Consider the following 22,746-nt stretch of genomic DNA (forward strand, 5'->3'; position numbering starts at 1 on the left):
CAAAAAAACCAATCCCATTTAGAATAATAAATTTTGTTTTGATGAGTTCAAATACCAATGCAGAGTAAAGATATCCATTAAGAATACAAAAACAGGTCATTCTAGAGCACTTGTGTTTTCACTCTGCTGCTGCTGCTAAGTCGCTTCAGTCGTGTCCAACTCTGTGCAACCCCATAGATGGCAGCCCACCAGGCTCCCCATCCCTGGGATTCTCTAGGCATGAACACTGGAGTGGGTTGCCGTTTCCTTCTCCAATGCATGAAAGTGAAAAGTGAAAGAGAAGTCGCTCAGTCGTGTCCGACTCTTCGTGACCCCATGGACTGCAGCCTACCAGGCTCCTCCATCCATGGGATTTTCCAGGCAAGAGTGCTGGAGTGGGGTGCCATTGCCTTCTCCAGTGTTTTTGCTCAGTGCAACGTAAAATATATAGACACATTACACTAGGTGTAAATATGATATTTTAACAGGGAAATACTTTTAAGTAGTTAAATTAATTTTGCAACAACAAAAAGAAGGTGAAATGCTAAACTACAAGTCCATTACTTTTAAAAAAAAAGTGTCAGGAGAGAGCGGCATGGAAACATATACACTACCATAGGTAAAATGGACAGCCGCTGGGAATTTGCTGTATGGCTCAGGGAACTCAAACCAGGGCTCTGTGACAACCTAGAGAAGTGGGATCGTGTAGGAGAGAGGTTTGAGAGGGAGGAGACATATATGTACCTGTGCCTGATTCATGCTGATGTATGGCAGAAGCCAGCACAATACTGTAAAGCAATTATTCTTTAATCAAAAATAAATGCTAAAAAAAAAGTGTCAGATAACTGGACAGGGCAGAGAAATAAAATTCTAATTCCTCTTCAAAACACTGGGAAGACATTACTAGGCATAGAAGAATTCTTTATGTAATCCCTCAGAACAACTCAGGGTCTTCATTAATCTAAGAATTTGGGAACAGAGAAATCAGTTTAGTCAGTGAACAGACTTGATTATTTGAGTGGCTTCTCTCTCTTGGTCATTATTTTAGCTAGCAGATGCTCTTAGTGAAAAGAAAACTTATATCAGCAAGACTTTAAATGGGTTTTGGCTGACAGAATTTTCAACACAACAAATTACATTCATACCTAATTATGAATACTCCATAGTTTAGTTTTTAAACTTGCTCCAAAATGACACTAATTTAGAGTGAGAGTCCAAAACACAATGCAAGACTGCTTATAAAAAAAAATCTACGCAATATTGTTTGAAAATGAAGGATATAAAAAGAAGCTGTAAAGCTTAGTGGAAAAAACAGACATTGCAGTTAACATTATCTCAGTTTGAATTATGAAACAACCACTTTAGTTAAGTGATCTTGAACTTCAATGGCCTCCCGTGTAAAATGGGTATCCTAATCTTTGCCATATTAAATCTGACATCTTTAATAAAATATGAAGTACACAAAAATGGCTAGCATCATGACTGACATATAATAAGTAGGTATGCATTCCTCAAGGTAGAAAACATCAGCAGGATTGTGAATTTGAAAACCAGAGGTATATGTAAGTAGCCATAAGGGAGAGGGTGGGAAGATTTGGGAGAATGGCATTGAAACATGTAAAATATCATGTATGAAATGAGTTGCCAGTCCAGGTTCGATGCACGATACTGGATGCTTGAGGCTGGTGCACTGGGACGACCCAGAGGGATGGAATGGGGAGGGAGGAGGGAGGAGGGTTCAGGATGGGGAACACATGTATACCTGTGGCGGATTCATTTTGATATTTGGCAAAACTAATACAGTTATGTAAAGTTTAAAAATAAAATAAAATTAAAAAAAAAATGAGCTGTGGGTAACATGAATATTACAAACTCACTTCAAAATATGGAAATGTTTGAAAAGAATAATAATTTCATTCAGAAAATCAACTTGATATATTTTTATGTTGACTAATTTGATAAAGAAGACAAAATAATTTAATAATATTTGAATTACATTTCACCATTACACTATTTCTTGTTGAATAATTAAAAGAATCATTAATGTAAAATAGATATATTTTGGCAATAGTACTTAATAAATATTTCTGTGTCAGAAAAAAAAAAAAAAAAAATTGTGTTAAGGCTTGGGATCCAAAATGACCCCAGAAGAGCCAAAAGCCTGATGGTAGAAAACATAAAAGTTCTTTTATTTTAGGGCCAGTGGGTTGTTAGCTATATTGCAACCATCAGTATCTCATAACAGTTGTAGTGGTACACACTTTTACATATTCTCAGAGCAAAAAATCTGTCTCCTTTATATGTGGATGTAGTAAACAGTCTTAATACTTCATTACCTTCCTTCTGGTTGGGTAGAGGAGCCCATGACTTCAAATTATAAACTGGAGCTCAACAAATGATTCCATAATCAGATGTAAGGCCTGTACAAAATATGTGCTTTGGGTTTTTTTTCCCCCCAAACACTCGGGCTAAGTTGGTTTTATGGCCTCACTGAAAGAGTGGGTACATAATAGGTGGAACTTCAGGGACAAAGAAGAAATCTCATGCTCCCTGAAACCTTTCCACATTGACTTACTGGTAACTGGAAGTTCTTTTAACTGGAACAAAGTACTTTATTTTGTATTTGGTGCTAACGATTAATACACATGTTGTAAGTAATACACTGACTTAAGTTCAAAGTCAAGGGCAGGAATATTTTCCTTAGGGTCTCGGTGATAGGATACGGAAGGAGAGAGGAGGGAGTGAAAAACAAGAATGGATAAAAAAGATAATGAACAAAACAACAGAGGCCAAGAAAAAATTTCATCTCTTTGACAGTTTTGCCTGAGATAGAAATGGTGGTATGGGGGCCTCCCCTGGTGGCGCGGTGGTTAAGACTTCACCTTCCAATGCAGGGGGTGCGGGCTTAATCCCTGGTGGGGAGCTTAGATCCTGCACGCCTTACTGCCAAAAAATCAAAATATGAAACAGAAGCAATATTGTAACAAATTCAATGAAGACTTTTTGATAAAATGGTTCATGTTAAAAAATTTTAAAGAAAAAAGAAATGGTGGTATGGAACTCTTTTTAACCAGAGTTGCTAAGTGGAAAACTCTGAAAAATTTTCTTGAAAAATGATAAACAATGTACAGTATGTTGAACAGTATAATACAGTACTGATTTATATAAATATTATTACAAATATATGTATATTTATACAGTATAATATTTATATTAAACATTTATATAAAACTGTATGTTTTCTGTATGTATATACATATATATAATATATAAATATATCAAATTCAGGCCTGGAGGATACATGCCAAACTGACAAGAATGTACTTTCTTCCCCTGGAGAAGTATATTTGAGGACAGATCAATTTATCTGGAAATATTTTACTTTCTTTGGAGATATAGTCATGTATTGCTATATGTATTTTAATAATTAGATAAATAAAATGAAAAAAAACATCTAAAATGTGTCAACTCAACTAGAAGAAAATTTTACCACTGGGTATTGCAATATGCAAAGAATTCTAAACAAAGCCCTTCCTAATAATATCTACTTAATAAATTTTATTCAGTACTGACAACATGCATAAAATGACCAAGCAATATGATACTTTTAGATGAATATAAACCTGGGGGAGCTACTGAGCCTAACTCTGGCTTAGACTTCAGACAGCTTAATAAATATCATTCCAGAATTTACAACAGATGAGGGCAGATTCTACCTCACTCCACTCCATTCCACTTTCCCCATTTCTTAAACTTTCAGAACTGACCTATGAAGGTTTACAGCAGTCAGATATCAGATCTGTAGACAAAAGAGAAAGGCTAATCTTACCACACTAATTTTATAAAATTATGTCAAAGTCAATTTCTCAATTCCATAATCTCCAGATATAAAAGTACAGAGGCATAAGATGAAGCATAGCTTGTCAGGATTTGCTGAGGATGTAAGCACCCAAAGGAAGCTGAGTTACTGGAAGTAATAAGATGATAAGCATGCTCAAGTCAGAACTTTTAAAAATAACTAAAATAGCTTGAAATTATTTTCTTGATCCTATAGGGGCTAACTCCTTCATTTATAATTGTTAAACACTGTTCAACCACTGGGGCAATTAATGTATATCTTGCTAAAACAGTGCAGCTATTTTTGATCACAGCTGATACCTTCAGCCTTGGAGCAATTAAAGTTTCTTTCCATTACAAAAGGAACCTCTGAGCATGAAGACATTTTTTATATAGCTGGACTTCAGGATGTAGGATGAAAATATAAGAAAGCAAGATAATTCAATTCTGCAAAGAATGAACTAGCACAGCTCTGGATGATAAACCAAAACTCTATAAATGTATATCATTTACAGGAACAATTAGCCATTCTGACAGGAGAATAGTCTCACAAGCTGCACTTTTTCTTTTGATTCGTCTATTTCTATAGAGAAAAGCATAGACAGGGAGATTACAAACGAAACCCAACAACTACCTGATGAAATAAGTAGACCACAATAAATTGGAGACAAGATGTGAAAGGTGAACCTAAAAAGAATCCTCACTCTGAGAGGTATGCGAATGCTACTTTCAATAATTTTATTTGCAGTTATATCAATGGATGAGAAAGACACATCCAGTTTGACAGACTATGTGCAATTAGTTTGTCTTAAGAAGATCTGTGATGAAACACTGAAAAACCAATCAGATTTAGAAGACTATGTCAAGGAACAACTGCTCAAAATGTGGTTAGTTAAAAATCAATAGTAGTTTTCAGAAGAATTCACAACAGTAAAAAAAAAAAAAAAAAAAAAAGGTTTAGAAAAGCAGAAGAAAATGGTCAGGATAGTGATTTCCAAAACTGAAATATAAGTAACTCAGATGATTATAAATCTGTGGAATAAAACACATGGGCTTATATCCAGATGGTTTGAAATCTCAGCATCTGCTGCTCACTCGCTATGTGACCATGGGCAAGTTGCTTGAGCCTCACCTCCTTCATTTATAAATGGATATAGTGATGCCCAACTTGAAGGACTGCTGTAAAGATTTGTAATCATGCTGCCCAACACAGAGCAGGTTCTCAGTCAATGGAAGTTCATCAGTCTTTCATGGACAGATGTAAGAGGTGGGGTCAACACACCTAAGCCCACTCTAGCTGATGAGTGACAGACAGCACATGGTCCCATCATCCAGAGCTGCTGGTCCCACGTCAGGGTGATTTCCTTTGTGTATCCAATCTGATCCTCTTACCCAAAGGAACAGGACTGTATGTTATAGTATACTAACAAAAATATGCAGCACTATTAGAATATTTAAACATGAGCTACAATTAAGGAATTTGGTTGATATTATTTTTAAAGGAGGCTAGTCAATGTAAAATTTCTGACAGTTTTATGAAAACATTAAAACAAACTATGACATGGCTTTAGTTAAGAATTATTTTAATTTCTAAGATTCACAAGAAAGTCCATTTTTGTATGTTATGGTAATATGCAGTGGTGCTGTTTAAGACCTTTTAGAAAAATAAGTTTACCCAAAATAAAATTCAGAGTAATGAATATATAGTTTCATACTGTTTAAAATAGTACAGCACACTAAATAAAGAAAAAGTCAATGATATTTTATAAATGTGAAAAAAGAAATAACCAGTAGTTCCTTATTATTTATGGTTCACCATTTATTGAGGGGCACAAACATCTCTGGTTGCTCTTGCAGGATTTGAAATAGTTACCGATTCTCTTTGCTTTGATTCACATAATGCAGACAGTTAGAAGTGTCCCCCGAGTGTCTCATCTTTAGGGAGTTCAGTGCCGGATTTTCACTTAAAGTTGTTGACACTCAACTGCTATTGCAGAGATGCAGAATAAGTGAGACTCATAAGAAGGAAAATTCTGGATCACTTCTACTCAGTCAAGCTCTTCCTTCTGTGCTTATGTCCAAAGCACTTCCTACCAGACTTCATCATCCCCCGAGTCAGCCCCTCCCCCCACAAGAGGCCACTGGAATGCAATTCCAAACTGTGGACCATCATGTCCTGATTTGTCCTCATTTTTCCCATAGCTTCTTTGCAAAAATAGCAGCTACTTCTCCGTAATTGATTTGCAACCTCCAATTTCCTTTCTTCAATACTAATAAATAGAATAACTCATATACCACAAGATGGAGATGAATTCTCTAAGTGTCAAAAAAGCACACAGAAGTGAGTGGTGAAGACTGAAATATTACAAAGACTCTTGCCTTGAAAAGGATTGCTTAAGTGGCAATAAATTAATAAAGCAAAATATGTTATCTGCTCAGCTTTCCATTATTGATTAAAAGCTATTGAGATTAATGGATATATTTTCAAATAAAAAGTAGATCGTTGAAAGAAATTCCTCCTCATGAAAGTGGAATGGAATGATAATTAAAACATAAAATAATAAGTGTTTTAAAATTTCACAGTAACGAGACAAAATACTTTACTTTTTCAAATATCAATCTTTGTTACACTGAGGTTAACTCAAATATCATCTAGTGTGACGTAAGTCATTTTTTTAAACTTAAGAATATTTTATACTCAGAGAAATTCAAGAGACTTGACAAATTATTGCTTGGTTTCACTTGATTGCTAAGTATCAACAGACCTAAGCAATCTTTCTTTATCATTTAAAAACTTCTAATCTCAGATTTCTATTTTAATTTTGTATTTTGAACACTGTGATCTGTAAGGTGACTACATTAAAATACTACTGCTCACACATAGGCAATAGAGTTCATCAGATATTAGCTGGACAACATCAGCTCTTCCCGGGCTTCTTAAACAGGAAAAAAGTTGTGAGAATGGGAACAGAATTGCTTAGAACTGTTAAGCTTATCTTTAACACATTGTCTATCTTCCAAAGCATGTTTGGAAATGCACAGAATAACTAGACAGAGTGTAAAACAAAGAAATATTTCACACTGTATCTAATATTTGGAAATAGTCTAAACATTCTAAAACCAGTTTATGTTCCTTATTTTATACTCCACACTGACCCAAAAAGTTTCTATCTGACAAGACATTTACAAATATACAAAGAAAAATGATGAACATTTCAGTGAATAAACCAATAGATGACTTAATAAAGTTGCAAGAGATGCTCCCTATTTGTAAGAAGAGTAAGCAGTTCAGAAGTTTAAAATAGCAGTATGAGGGACTTCCTGGCAGTCCAGTGGTTACGACTTCACCTTCCAATGCAGGGGGTATGGGTTTGATTCCTGGTCAGGGAGCTAAGATACTACATGCCTCTTGGCCAAAAATCTAAAATATAAAACAGAAGCAATATTGTAACAAATTTAATAAAAACCTTAAAAATGGTCCAAATTTTAAAAAAAACTAAAAATAAAAAAAATAGCAGTATTATATCTGACAGGCAAAAACAGAGGCAGGTTATAAAAGTGTCATGGAAAACAAGTGCTATTTAGATGCAAAGGTGATGTAGAAAAGAATTAAAAACTCAATCACTAAAATAGTATAAATATTTGAAGAGTAGACGAAGTAAATTGGATCTAATTTTCACCAAATTTGGGAGCACTAAGAAGAACGAAAAAATGGGTATTATGAAATTCAGTCCACATACAGTGTATCACCCAAAGTTGTTTAGCAAAAGACAAAGTGAAAGGAAATGGGAGTCATATTAATTAACTAACATCCTGCTTACATTCTGATTGTCAATTCTAACCATTTGTTTCACTAAAATCTGCTGTTTCAGTTAGTCTTAATGTTTATTAGCAAATCATAACATGTATAATAACTACCTTGATATTTTAGAGTTTTCTATTTTTGAATATGGTTCATGAAAGATTTTCAATAATAAGTTCATAAGTTTTAATTAGAAATAAACGCTAACCCTTCAATACAGAATTCAAAAAGGTCACACTAACTGAGGTTTCCTTTCATTAGTCTTCTCTCTTCTCTCTGTTGGATCCCATTAGTTATTCTTTGCTCTAAAATGTATTATACAAATGCATTAGGATTAGATTATCAACTGAAAAAGATACAAGAGAAATAATTAAGAACAAGCAGAAACTTGACAGTGGATAATTACTGAAAAATTAAAACAATGTTATAAAACCAAAAATTAGAAAAAGTTTTACAACATAATAGATTTTTTAAAAAGCAATTGTGTTTAACCTCATTGACGGTTAAAGTATTACTAAAGCAGTTTTCTATAAGCAATTGATATCTGAAGCTTTTAAAAGTCATGACTGCAAATCTTCAGCCTAAACCTCTTTTTGGAGCTCCAGCCCCCTATTCTCAGTTGGCTGTAAAACAGCCAACTGAATGACTGATAGTCATCTCAAACTCAAGATTTCAAAAATCAAATTCTTCCATTCTCCAATCTGTTTTTCTCTTCATGTTTCCCATCCTGGTTAATGGTAACTGATTAATCTATTTTGTAGTCAAGCCATATAAAATATACAAGGTAGAAATAGAAGTGGTTTTTATGAAATATTGGTTTTGTGAAGTCACTCAGACATGTCCAACTCTTTGTGACCCCATGGACTGTAACCTGCCAGGCTCCTCCATCCATGGGATTTTCCAGGCAAGAATACTGGAGTGGGGTGCCATTTCCTTCTCCAGAGGATCTTCCTGACCCAGGGTTCGAACCCAGGTCTCCTGCATTGCAGACTCTTTATCATTTGAGGTACCAGGCTTTTACATTTGGTATTTTCCAGAATCCCCTCCAAATTCTGTTGACCAACCATCTCACTAAGTAATGAGTGAGAAGTGCGCTGTGTGTGCTAAATCACTCAGTCTGTCCCAACTCTTTGCGACCCCATGGACTGTGTAGCCCACCAGGCTCTTCTGTCCATCAGGATTCTCCAGGTGAGAATACTAGAGTGAGTTGCCATGCCCTCCTACGGGGGATCCTCCCCACCCAGGGATCGAACCCAGGTCTCCCACATTGCAGCCAGATTCTTTATTGTCTTAGCCAACAAGGGAAGCCCAAGAATACTGGAGTGGGTAGCCTACTCCTTCTCCAGGGGATCTTCCCGACCCAGGAATGGAACCAAGGTCTCCTGCATTGCAGACGGATTCTTTACCAGTTGAGCTGCAGGTAACCAAATAAATAGTTAATCTGAAAAGCAACATGCAGGTTGATCCACTTTCAAGTGGAGAGGAAATTTTTCACTTTTAATCCACAGTCTCCTCTATAACACAGAGAAATTATTATAAACAGTCAAAATCTTAATAAGAGGAGGTAGGAGGAAGAAAAAGGAGAGAGGAGAGAAGCAGAAGAAACGATCTCTTTACGTTTAGTTCAACATTCTACGAATTCTAGGTCCAGGGTAAAATGGGTGGGGCTGATGGGATGGATGGAGATAGAACAGGAGTAGGTGAGGTCACTATGCTCTGGGCTTTCTCAGAGCTGCCTTCCTCTGTATTCACTCTTGCCTTCACCTCACTGCATCAGACAACAAACACCTTCATGTCACCTTTTCTGTCATGTCTCCAGGCCTGCCCTCTTCAAGGCAGGTGTATATTTCAAAGGAATTCCCTTATTCCTCCTAATCCCCAACTGGTAATATCTTTCATACCTTAAATCTTGCCCATTCTCGGGGATATCATAACTACCAATCAGAGTGCTAGAGTAAGAATTTAATGGTTGCTCCTCCAAGTAGGACTTGGAAGACCAAGTATATGGTCAACACTTAATGCCTGAAGGCAAAGACCTTGAACTCTGAAAGTTAAGAGTGAAGCTGTCCGCACACTGGGCCTCACAGGTGGCTCCAAACCTCACTGGCGGTGACTGTTTCCTCTGAGACTGTTCTGATAAGGAAGCAGACCAAGGTACCTACATTCATTCAATCAGAAACTGGAATGCAGAGGTTCCTTTCAGGAGTAAAAGGGACCCATCACCTTTATCTTCTGTTCAAGATTTTTTAAAGAAGTAGTTCAGATTTCAAAAAAGTCTTTTCTTCCCAGTTGTGCATATAAATTCCATCAGGAGTCAGTCTAAATAACCATAACTTCCACACATCTGTGCCTCAGAAAATCCCCTAAGCCTTTGCTGAGGGCAGGCTAAACGAAGAGGTTTGTTTCCCTTTCTTCTTTCTGTCTTTGAAGCAGAAGTTGGATAATAAGGCAGGTGCCTCTGAAATCCAGCTTTCATCATGTGACAGGATTCACAGCACAGTGTGTGGGTACAACTTCAAGGTCCTGAACAGCAGCTCCCTTCCGCCCCCATAAATACGCCCCAATTACTATAGTTCCTCTTTGTTTCTTTTTGGACCACGTTTTTAAAATCATGAAAGAGATATAAATGCATAAATTCTGGGAATGAAAATACCAACTGAGGAGAATGGGGAATAAAGCAAGAACCACCGTACTGGGTAGAACAGGGACCCGAAAGTGTATGCAGCAGTGCTAAGTCGCTCCTTCCCTGTCAGTTTCCCCAAAGGCACATCTCACTTTCACAAATGTTGATAATAAAAGTGCGAGTAACAACAGTGACAACAATAACAATGATGCCAGTTGAATTTGTGTGCCAGCTGTTATTCTAGGCACTTTATATAACATTAATTAACCCTCACAAAAATACTGAACCCTCATGACAAATAGTAGGTACTATTTGTAGTAGGTACTATTGCCATCCCCACTTTATAAATGAGGCAGCTGAGGTTTAAAGGGGCTGAAAAACTTGTCCAAGGAAACTGACATTACATAATGATATCGCTCAACCTTGCCCCTATCACTTTCAAAATCCAACTTTTAAAGCTATCATTTAAAATAGCATTGGATAGCAGCTCCTGAAGCAACCTTTACTAACCTCCCACTGAAATGTAAAGATGCATGTGAAATAGAAAATCACAACCCTGCTGTGAATAGGAAATTCAAAGCAGAAATACAAACAGAAATAAAAATGAGAAAAAGTACTTACTCTCACAAGTAATTGGGAAATAGAAATTTAAAATATCTCATTTTTAATCTGTTAGACTGAAAAAGTTAAAAAGACTGATAATATCAGTTACTGGTTAGAATTCTAGGAGATGGGCACTTTCATGCTCATAGAAACAGAAATAGATGAAGCCCTTGATAATGCAGTTTTGAAGTATCAACATTTTAAGTGTCTGTACTTGATTATACCAGCCACTCCACACAAAGGGGTTTGTCTTTAAGGATTACTTGCATGTTTGCACAAAAATATATGCACAAGAAAGTTACCAAAGCACTAGTGGTATGTCTAGTAAATAAGTTGAACCAAATGAAATATCAATAACAGAGAATATACCAGTAGTTTTACTGGTTCAGCCATATGACATGATATAATGAAGCTCTTTAAAATATGAGAAAAATACATATACACAGGCAGAAAAAAAAGCTTCAAAGATTTTTAGAAATCATTTTTAAATAAAAAATCTTTACTAGTGAAAGTCATAGTATGAGTGTGTGTGCATGGATCAAACCCTTGATGCTACAAATTTTCTGGGAAGAGAAGTAGAAGCGAGAAGAAATGGAGGGCCTTTTACTTACTGCTTTTATATTTTTATTTATGTGTTAATTTTGTACAACACTGTATTCACTTATTATTCAAGTAAAGATCAACTGAAAATCCTTATGCCAAAAGAGGAAGGAAAGAAGAAAGAAGAAAAAGGATGAAAGGAGAGAGATGGGCAGATACTCAGAGTAGGTCAAAAGTGATAAAATACAACCAAAATAGAGTCTACTTACAAGGTACTTAACCACAAACTTCAAGAGGAAAAGTATTCAAAAATCACCTCAAGGGTCTGACCTTTAGTACACATTTATATTTATGGGGGAAAAAAGTGAAGATAGAAAAAAAATGGAAACAGTAAAGCCCAGAGAAAAAGGCAATAAACAAAAATTTTTCATGTAAAAGAAAATTCACAATTCCAATATCTACCAGAGTGAAATTTAAGGTGAAAAAGCATGGGAAAAAAAAAAAGGAGGAAAAGGACATTTAATATCAGTCACTGTTATCACATTCTAGCAAAGTGCAACAGTCAAAAACTTGAACCAAGTGAGAAGCCTGGACCTCAGAGCCCTGCTTCCCCCTCAGCCCCGTCCAGCACCCTGTCCCGTAAGATTACTATGCTCCAGCCAACCTGGCCACTCTTCATTCCACAGATGCAGCTGCTCCTGCCTTATGGCTGTCAGAGCACATCCTCTTCCCTCACCCTTGCTTGTTTCTACCAGGCTCCCTAACCCTCACCTGGCTCACATCAACTCATTCCTCAGGTGTTAGTTTCACTGACTTTTCACACAGTATAGGGCTTCCCTGGTGGCTCAGATGGTAAAGAATCTGCCTGCGATGCAGGAGATCCAGGTTCCATCCCTGGGTTGGGAAGATCCCCTGGAGAAAGGAATGGCAACCCACTCCAGTACTCCCGCCTGGAAAATTCCATGGACACAGGAGCCTGGCAGGCTACAGTCCATGGGGTTGCAAAGAGTTAAACATGACTGAGCGACTAACACTTTCACTTTTCACTCACTGTAACACACAAGGCAGTGACACAGGAGTTTCAGAGAACTAATCAGACGGTGTAAGTTTCAACATTTTACACTAACTGCACAGAGTACCTCCATGAATGGCACACTTATCACAACTAAAATAACCCTGTGTACGAGACAGCAAAAGAGACACTGATGTATAGAACAGTCTTATGGACTCTGTGGGAGAGGGAGAGGGTGGGAAGATTTGGGAGAATGGCATTGAAACATGTAAAATATCATGTATGAAATGAGTTGCCAGTCCAGGTTCGATGCACGATACTGGATGCTTGGGGCTGGTGCACTGGGATGACCCAGAGGGATGGAATGGGGAGGGAGGAGGGAGGAGGGTTCAGGATGGGGAACACATGTATACCTGTGGCGGATTCATTTTGATATTTGGCAAATCTAATACAGTTATGTAAAGTTTAAAAATAAAATAAAATTTAAAAAAATAAATAAATAAATAAAAAATAATAATAAAATTGATGATGAAAGCAACTTCCAGAAGCATTACTTTCTAAAAGAAAGAACATCCACCATAAATACACTGCCCAAATCTTAGTGGTGAGGCAGGAATTATCAGCCACACAATAAGGACATCTGATAGTAGCAGTGGGATTTTATATTATTCTGGGATTTCTATTAAAGACAATGAGGTATAAAGACTGGAAACAGGACAATGAGGCAACATTGTGATCTGGCAGAAAGTTGTCTCAAAGAAGTAATCGGCATCATACATAAGATTTAGTTATAAGAATGTTCCACACATAGCATTATTCATGTCGGGACAAAATTAGGGGTAATCCAAATCCCAGAAAGTTGAAAAATGGTAAAATAAATCATGATATACTCTATGATATACTGAATTTTATTATGTCATAAAATTCAAAGTTTGGGGGCACACTTTATGATGTAAGAGTTTAAGACTATAATTTATGTATATGAAATTAAATGTTTAAAAAACTAAATTGTGGACTTACAGGAAATTTTTACATTATTACTTAAAATTTTCAGTCTTTTCCAAACTCTATAAAATACACTGATTTTACAATACAGAACAGTTTAAAACTCTAGTCTCTGCTTGCCCAGGAACGTTTCTGATTTTTAAAAAAAAAAAACTAAAAGAAATTAAACTCTAATCTTACAAAAAGATTGAAAAGATTAAAGCTATAAAAAGATACCTTCTAAAACTGCTAAAATTAAAGAGACTGACAATACCAAATGTGGAGTAGATTTGGAACAAGCGGAATTTCCATACATTGCTGATGGGAATATGAAATGAGAATTTAAAACCGTACAACCACTTTGGAAAACGGTTTGGCCACATCTTATAAAAGTTAAAAATACATCTGCTGTGTGACCAAGCAATTCTACTCACAGGTAAAAGAAAAACATTTGATTGCAAATATATATATATAAAAGAATATTCACAGCAACTTTATTATAATAATCAAAAAGCAGAACAACCCAAATATCCATCCAACAGGAAAATGAATATATAAATTATAACAATATTCTTACAATGAAATACCACTAAAATAGAAGGGGGAAAGTGTTGATTCACACAGACAAGATCAGCCTCAAAGACTATACAGTATTTATTAAAGAAGTCAGATGCAAAAAAGAACACCCATCATGACTCCATTTATATGGAGTTCCAGAACAGGTAGAACTAAACTACAGTGATAGAAATCTGAGAGGAAGGAGTGGGGATTGACTGGGAGAGGACAAGAGAGAACTCTCTGGGGCAAATGGAAACTTCTACATCTTGATAAAGGTGTAGATAACATCAGATCAGATCAGTCTCTCAGTCGTGTCCGACTCTTTGCGACTCCTGTATGCATTTGTCCAACTCACTGCCCTGTAGAATTAATGCATTTCACTCCATGTAAATTGTACCTGAATTTGAGCAAACTCCGGGAGACAGTAGAGGACACAGGAGCCCGTCATGCTACAGTCCATGGAGTCACAAAGAATTGGACACAACATAGAGACTGAAACACAACAACAACAAAATTGTACCTTCCTAAAAATAAATAAATAACAAAGGATTCGAAACCTGCACTAAGGTGTTAAAGATAAAAATCACTAGACCTTTTATTACACCTCAGATCTCATGAAATTGGTGCCACCAATTTGCAAGACCTATCACCTAAGGGGTAAACCTGCAAAGAAAGCAATAGCACATAACTTTCTGGTATTTCTACCATTTGTACCTTCAATTTGTATATTGTATTAATTTACATTTAAGCCAAGGAAACAGTGTCAGACTTTATTTTTAGGGGCTCCAAAATCACTGCAGATGGTGACTGCAGCCATGAAATTAAAAGACGCTTACTCCCTGGAAGAAAAGTAATGACCAACCTAGATAGCATATTCAAAAGCAGAGACATTACTTTGCCAACAAAGGTCCGTCTAGTCAAGGCTATGGTTTTTCCAGTTGTCATGTATGGATGTGAGAGTTGGACTGTGAAGAAGGCTGAGCGCCGAAGAATTGATGCTTTTGAACTGTGGTGTTGGAGAAGACTTTTTTTTTTTTTTTTAATTTTTATTTAATTTAATTTTATTTTTAAAGTTTACATAACTGCATTAGTTTTGCCAAATATCAAAATGAATCCGCCACAGGTATACATGTGTTCCCCATCCTGAACCCTCCTCCTCCTCCCTCCCCATTCCATCCCTCTGGGTCGTCCCAGTGCACCAGCCCCAAGCATCCAGTATCGTGCATCGAACCTGGACTGGCAACTCGTTTCATACATGATATTTTACATGTTTCAATGCCATTCTCCCAAATCTTCCCACACTCTCCCTCTCTCACAGAGTCCATAAGACTGTTCTATACATCAGTGTCTCTTTTGCTGTCTCTTGAGAGTCTCTTGGACTGCAAGAAGATCCAACCAGTCATTCTGAAGGAGATCAGCCCTGGGATTTCTTTGGAAGGAATGATGCTAAAGCTGAAACTCCAGTACTTTGGCCACCTCATGCAAAGAGTTGACTCATTGGAAAAGACTCTGATGCTGGGAGGGATTGGGGGCAGGAGGAGAAGGGGACGACAGAGGATGAGATGGCTGGATGGCATCACTGACTCGATGGATGTGAGTCTGAGTGAACTCCGGGAGTTGGTGATGGACAGGGAGCCTGGCGTGCTGTGATTCATGGGGTCGCAAAGAGTAGGACACGACTGAGCAACTGAACTGAACTGAACTGAACTGAAGCCAAGGACATTTCCATACTTTCCATTCATTTACTTCTGATGACTTTGCAAAGATGAAGAGAGCCCTACAAGAAAGGGAGCAAGAAATTGACAGGAAAAAGCTCAGAGTTATCTATTCACACTTCAAGAAAGAGGAACATCACACACAATGTGCTAATTAAATATGGAAGCTTTTAAAGAAAATGTGGTACATATATACAATGGAATATGACTCAGCCATAAAAAATGAATAATCCCATTTACAGCAACATGGATGGATCTAGAGATTATCATACTAAGTGAGGTTAGGTAGAGAAAGACAAATACCATATGATATCATGTATATGTGGAATCTAGTCATGGCTATGGTTTTTCCTGTGGTCATGTATGGATGTGAGAGCTGAACTGTGAAGGAGGCTGAGTGCCAAAGAATTGATGCTTTTGAACTGTGGTGTTGGAGAAGACTCTTGAGAGTCCCTTGGACTGCAAGGAGATCCAACCAGTCCATTCTGAAGGAGATCAGCCCTGGGATTTCTTTGGAAGGAATGATGCTAAAGCTGAAACTCCAGTACTTTGGCCACCTCATGCAAAGAGTTGACTCATTGGAAAAGACTCTGATGCTGGAAGGGATTGGGTGCAGGAGGAGAAGGGGACGACAGAGGATGAGATGGCTGGATGGCATCACTGACACGATGGACGTGAGTCTCAGTGAACTCCGGGAGTTGGTGATGGACAGGGAGGCCTGGCGTGCTGTGATTCATGGGGTTGCAAAGAGTCGGACACAACTGAGCAACTGATCTGATCTGATATGTGGAATCTAAAAAATGATACAAATGAAGGTATTTACAAAACAGAAACAGACTTACAACATACAAAACAGACATAGTTACACAGGGGAAAGATACGAGAGGGATAAATTAGGTTGTGATTAACACAAACAGTCTACTACATATAAAATAGATAATCATCAAGGACCTACTGTATAGCACAGGGAACTATACTCAATATTCTGTAATAACCTATATTGGAAAAGAATCTGAAAAAGGATAGATGTATGTATAACTAAATCACTTTGCTGTATACCTGACACTAATACAACATAGTAAATCAACTATACTCCAATATAAAATAAAAATTTTAAAAACAGGTAAGCTCTGTAGTCTTTATGATCTGAGTTTTGCTTACTGGCTCTGTGCCTTTGGGTAAACTTTACTAGTATTGTGCTGGGCTTAGTTGCGCAGTCATGTCTGACTCTTTGCAACCCCATGGACTATATGTAGCCCGCCAGGCTCCTCTGTCTATGGGGATTCTCTAGGCAAGCATACTGGAGTGGGTTGCCATGCCCTCCTTCAGGGAATCTTCCCAGCCCAGGGATTGAACCCAGGTCTCCCACACTGCAGGTGGTTCTTTACTGTCTGAGCCAACAGGGAAGCCCATGAATACTGGAGGGGATACTCTATCCCTTCTCCAGGGGAATTTACTGACCCAGGAATTGAACCGGGGTCTCCTGCATTGCAGGTGGATTCTTTTAACAGCTGAGCTATTAGTTTATCCTAAAATCTATTAAAATTTCAAGTTAAATCCAATTCTTTAAGAATACGCTATTTACAGGAAAATGTATCATTACTGTATAAAACATACATGCCTGGTCATTTCTCAGTACACTCAAAAAATTATTTTGAAAATAGTGTCTAGAGATTTATTGCTAAATTATGATTCTGTTCTTAGGTATAAACAATTTTGTCATTCATTAAGTTTGTGAATTCAATTCTGATATGAGTGAGTTTTTGCTAGTATATTCCAATTATATTTAAATTTGAAATAACATTTTGTATGGCCTTTCAATTGGTAAATCACTTTTTTTTCTGGCCTTGGAAAATGCCTTTTTCTAAAAGGGCATCATGAAACAAATAGAGCAATAAAAATCTCATTTGCTATTATTAAAACTGACAGAAGATTTTGTTGTATTATCATCCCTATTGTATCTACCAATTTAAAATATCACTACAGATACAAAAAAAAGTTGCTTCTTTGTCTTATAGGGAAAAAAGAATCTATTTGCTGATAAACATTCAGATCAATTCATATGAGAATCTGTTCACATTACCTGGTTGTTTACAACTGGTTTTGGCAGACATATTTTAATAGAAGCCCAATATAGGAAGAAAATATAGAATATAGATGACAACATTGTAGAATATAGAATACAGATGACAACATCGTACTACAACCATCAAATCTGCCAAATGACTAGAACTTAATTATTCTAACCAGTTAAAAAAAGATAATTCATTAATGTAAAAGAGGTGCTAATTATCACTACAATGGCAATCACTAAAATATACAAATGTATTAAATTAATATGCACACCTTAAATTTATATGTTATATGTCAAATGTATTTCAATTAAAAAGCAGACTAGAACTTAATTTGAGCTCATCAATTATGAAACAACTACATGCAGTGCTACTGGGTTATGTCATTAAAATGGCCACATTCACACCTCCCATGAGAAACGGAGCATTTCCTGCCGTATCAGTAAATAAGGATGCCACAGTCGTCAGGGACTGCAGCCCTCCAGCGTGGGGCCAGTGAGTCCTGAGGAAACTCAGGATGTGAAAACACAGGATACTGGCCCCAAACAGCTGAGGTACATATCAAAGGAATGACTTCAGTGAGCCCAGACTCTTGCATCTTCTCACTGACAGAAAAGCGCTCAATCCCTTAATTTGGGATATGTGGCTTTCCTTAATTTACAATAATCTTTTGATGTTCAAACTACCTGCCCTTTGCTGCAAAACTCCTATTTAACCTAGCTCCCTCCTTGCCTCCGCCTCCTCGGAGCAGTTCTCTCAGGGCTACTTGAGATGCTGCTTCTTGGGCTTGAAGTCCTAAAATTTCTTGCTGAATAAAACATAACTCTCAACTTATAGGCTGTGAATATTTTTAAACCTCACACTCATCATTAATATGAGAAGACCATATGCCAGATAAAATATTAAAAGCTCTATAATAGATATATATGGAAATCCATAGACAAAGTATGCCATCAAGAAAATAAAATGTAGTCATTAAAACAGATATGACCCATTACTGCCAAACCAGTTCAAAAACTATCTGAACTATAACCAAACCTTTCTATTTCTCAGTCTCTGCTTTGGAAGGCAGGCCCTCTCACCATATGCCTGTGGTCTGAAAGTGCGTCTCACGAAGGCTTTTCTCAAAGACTTGCAAAATTTACAAAGATTTTGTGACTTCCTGGCTCACAGAGAGCTGTAAATAGAAATTATTTTAAGGCATCTCAAACATTAGTTCTCTTGATACCAGCAGAATAAATAAATCAGAGCAAATGGACATGAAAATAATTTGATTACATTGCCTTCCTGAGTCTTAAAATAGAAATCTTTCAGGTGATTCAAGTTTTGGATAAAGACTGAGAACCAGGGCTTTCTTATCGAAACTCTTCTTCAGTGATACACAGTAAGCCTGCCCTTGTTCTTCTCACCCTTTCTCTGGGATTCCTGTTCATTCTCACAGCATCAGTGACAACGCCATCATGACAATGCAAATCTACCTCTAGTTCTGACCTCTCTTCTGAGGACCAGACCTGGCTCCTCTATAACCAGAGTTCACGAATGACTTAATCTCAGCATGTCCAAAACCCAACTCATCTCTGTCCATTCAAACCCATTCCTTTGAAATCCCCTTTGTTAATGGCTTCATGATGCATGCAGGAAATCACGCTGATGTGTGAATCCTGAGGAACATTCTAGACTCTTCTTTTTCACCACTGTCAACATCATGTCATTTCCACTTCCTCATTGTCTTTGGAAGTCATTCCCTTTCTCCCACCTATCGTGTCACTGTCTTAAGTCATGTTGGTTTTCCTTTCTCCTGGAAATTAGTATAACAGATCCCTAATTGGTCTCCAGGAGGAGGCAATAGCAACCCACTCCAGGATTCTTGCCTGGGAAATCCCATGGACAGAGGCGCCTGGCGGGCTACAGTCCATGGGGTCACAAAGAATCAGACATGACTTAGCACAGGGTCACGAAGAGTCAGACTTAGCAACTAAGCAACAACAACAATTGGTCTCTAAACCTGCACTCTCACACATTCCAGGTTGTCTTCTACCTTCTGCCAAAGAGATTTCTATAAAATACAAATGCAACCGTATCATTTCCTTTTTTAAATCCTTGGGATAGTTTGCTATAAATAAATCCAAACTCCTTATCTCAGCATTTAAAGCTCCTCGTGTTCTAGCCTCTTCCAACCTTTCCAGTTTCATCTCAGACATTCTACAGACCACATACTGTGTCCCACTGTGCTCTTTTTAATCCCAAGAACTTTGCAGGTTTTGTTCTTTTATTGAGAAAATGCCTACTCATCTTTCACATCAGTTCAAATGTCACCTTTTCTAGAAAGACATTCCTGATGTTTCTTTCCATTTAGAATCAAGTGTTACTTGCTCTGTATACCCACTCCTATCTACTTTTCCACTTATTACTAGTGTGTTTATATCTACTTTTTCCATCAGCTACTTGGATCTTCTAGAAAACCTCACAGAAGGCAGAGAGTACATTCCTCCGTATACATTCCTCTAGTAAGAAAGACTTTTTATTCCATTTTGAGCTTAAATTTTAGCTATGTTGTAGGTATAGTTTTCTCCCGAGTAGTTAATAATACCAAGTTGCCACACAGCTACATGAAGAATGTGTATGACTTTGAGGATGCTTATTTAGATTTAGAGAAGTTGAGTCTCTTCCTCAAGAGCCTGATGATCTGGAGGTTTCCAACAACAGAGCAGAAGCATATACGCCATATATACTTAGAGAACTAATGTTCTCTAGTGAACTCTACCTCAAGACTATGCTGATCTGAAATTCAGTAATACTATGGATGGAGTTCTCAAGTTTCCTTCTGGACAAAAAACAAAGAATGAACTTTGGAGATTAGAATCAAATAGTGACATTAATCCCATATTAAAAAATTTTGGGCTTTTCCCCCCATTCTTTCATTCAACACACACACACACACACACACACACACGCATGCACACATAAACCACAGACTTCCTGCTCTCATGGAGTATTCAATTTTTTAGGAAAGACATACATCACAGACTGAAGTAGAAGTGATTGCTCTAAAGCTGTGGTTCTCAAAGGGAATGACTTCCCCCCAGGAAGTATTGATTATGTCTGGAGACCTTTTTAATTGTTATAGCTTATATCCAGTGGGTAGAGGTCAGCATTGCTACTTACAATGCACAGGACAGCTTTCCACAATACAGAGTTATCTAGTCCAGAACATGAACAGTGCCAAGGCTGGGAAACACTGTGCTATAGAAAGACTACTCAAAGCTGCAATAGGATATAGAAAAGAAATCTGACCAGGAATGACAGCTTGGGAGAGGCTTTCTTGAGTGATAGATGCTTGCAATATGAGAGATTGGAAGGAGAAAAAGGAGCTGAATAGGTAGGTGGTGATGGAGAAGATGATGGTGTTCTAAGCAGTGCAGCCCAGATGCTAAGTTCCTGGGCTGTGCGTCTCATCAACTGACAGAAGGGTATGGCTGAAGTGTCAAAAGAAGGGCAGAGAAGTTAAGTGTTGAAGTTGTAAAGACAGCCAATGTCAATCATGCCAGTACTTCTAAGTATGGTTTAGAATTTTGTTCTCTATCCTATAGCTAAAAGGTCATCAAAGGGTTTCTAAGGAAAGAGGTTCTAAGGTTTCTAAGGTTATACAATGATTAAACTGAATTTAGAAAAGCTCTCTCTGGCTGCAGGGTAAAGAAGATATTGGAAAAGTTGGATAAGTGCAGGAGGGCAGTGTAACAATCTGGGGAAGAGATGACGGTACCCTGGACCAAGATGGAGGCAGCAGAGATGCACACGAGGGAGGGCACTGGAGGCTCAGCTTGACAGGGATCTGTGATGGGCGGGCTCTGGAGGACGAAGGAGAGTGAGGTGTCAGGGATGATGCTGTGGTCCCAATAAACCCTCTGTCTTTGACGGATGGTGGTGACAGGAGGAGTGGGAGAGGGTTAGCTTTGGCAGAGGAAGATGCAGAGTTGGTTTTAAACATACCGATGCAGAGAGACACAGGCAGAAATATCAATCAGGCAGTTGGGACTCTGGGTCCGGAGTGCAGAGGAAATGTTTGAGCTTGTTTAGGAAGAGTTAATAGGAAAACAGCAGGTCGCGGGTTCAGCTGAACTCCAGCTGCCTGTATTATTTATATGTGATGCTCCTCGGCTGTCTGCTTCTGTTACATCTGCCTCACGCAGTCATGTCTTTCAGCTTATTTCCCATATTTATCTCACTGGTGGGCCACCAGTGTTTGCATTCTGCATTGTTGCTTCATTTGCTGTTGTGCCTAACTGCTCATTTACTTTCAGGCGAGCATTTCTCTGTTTGCTTATTTGTGTCAAAGAAAAAAAAAGCCCTAAACCTCCATTTTAGTTTGTATAGCTTTTATTGTCTCTCTTACTCCCTTCATGCTGCTAATACCCAGAGTAGATGAATCAACGGCATTCCTCCATGTTTGATTTCTTTTAGAATCATCTTTCATAGACATTTAAAAATAAACTTTCTTTTTAGCTATTTCATGATCTGGGGTAAACAGCTCAAGAATTTCCTTTCTGTGAGTGAATCTACAATAGTTAGGAATGGCTCATTCACTCTCCACCAGGCTCCACTGTTTCTGAAAGTCACTGCCTCAAGGAATACATCTCTCCTTGGTTTTATTTCCCCCCGACCCATGAAAGCCAAAAAGATAGATTAACTAAGGTTTCTAAAAGTTTTACTGTCTTGTGATTGTGAAAAATACTAGATTAATAAGGAAAAGTCTCATTTCTGCTTCCCCAGATGAGAAGAATTATTTTTAGCTTTTACCTCCAGCCACGGAAGAGGATATGAAAGATAGTTTTCAAGGTTATGTCATGTTCCCCAACCCTAGAGGTGTACTAGAAACAACTATGACAATTTAAAAAATGATATGTGTGTGGAGGCCCCATTCCAAGAAACGTATTCCTAAGACTGGAGAAGGGGTATGCTCATCCAAAGTTTAAAACACTGTACAGGGGATTTTGAAACTGATAGTCTAACAGATTGAAGGG

The 22,746-nt window shown here is 37.6% G+C and overlaps 1 protein-coding gene across 2 annotated transcripts in view; it reads right to left on the reverse strand.

Annotated features, from left to right (window-relative positions):
- Nucleotides 1-22,746, reverse strand: part of GPR158 (G protein-coupled receptor 158) — a 302,630-nt gene that overhangs the window by 89,873 nt on the left and 190,011 nt on the right. The window lies entirely within an intron of this gene.

Source organism: Bubalus bubalis, chromosome 14 (genome assembly GCF_019923935.1).
Source record: "Bubalus bubalis isolate 160015118507 breed Murrah chromosome 14, NDDB_SH_1, whole genome shotgun sequence".
In the NCBI taxonomy this organism is placed as follows: domain Eukaryota; kingdom Metazoa; phylum Chordata; class Mammalia; order Artiodactyla; family Bovidae; genus Bubalus; species Bubalus bubalis.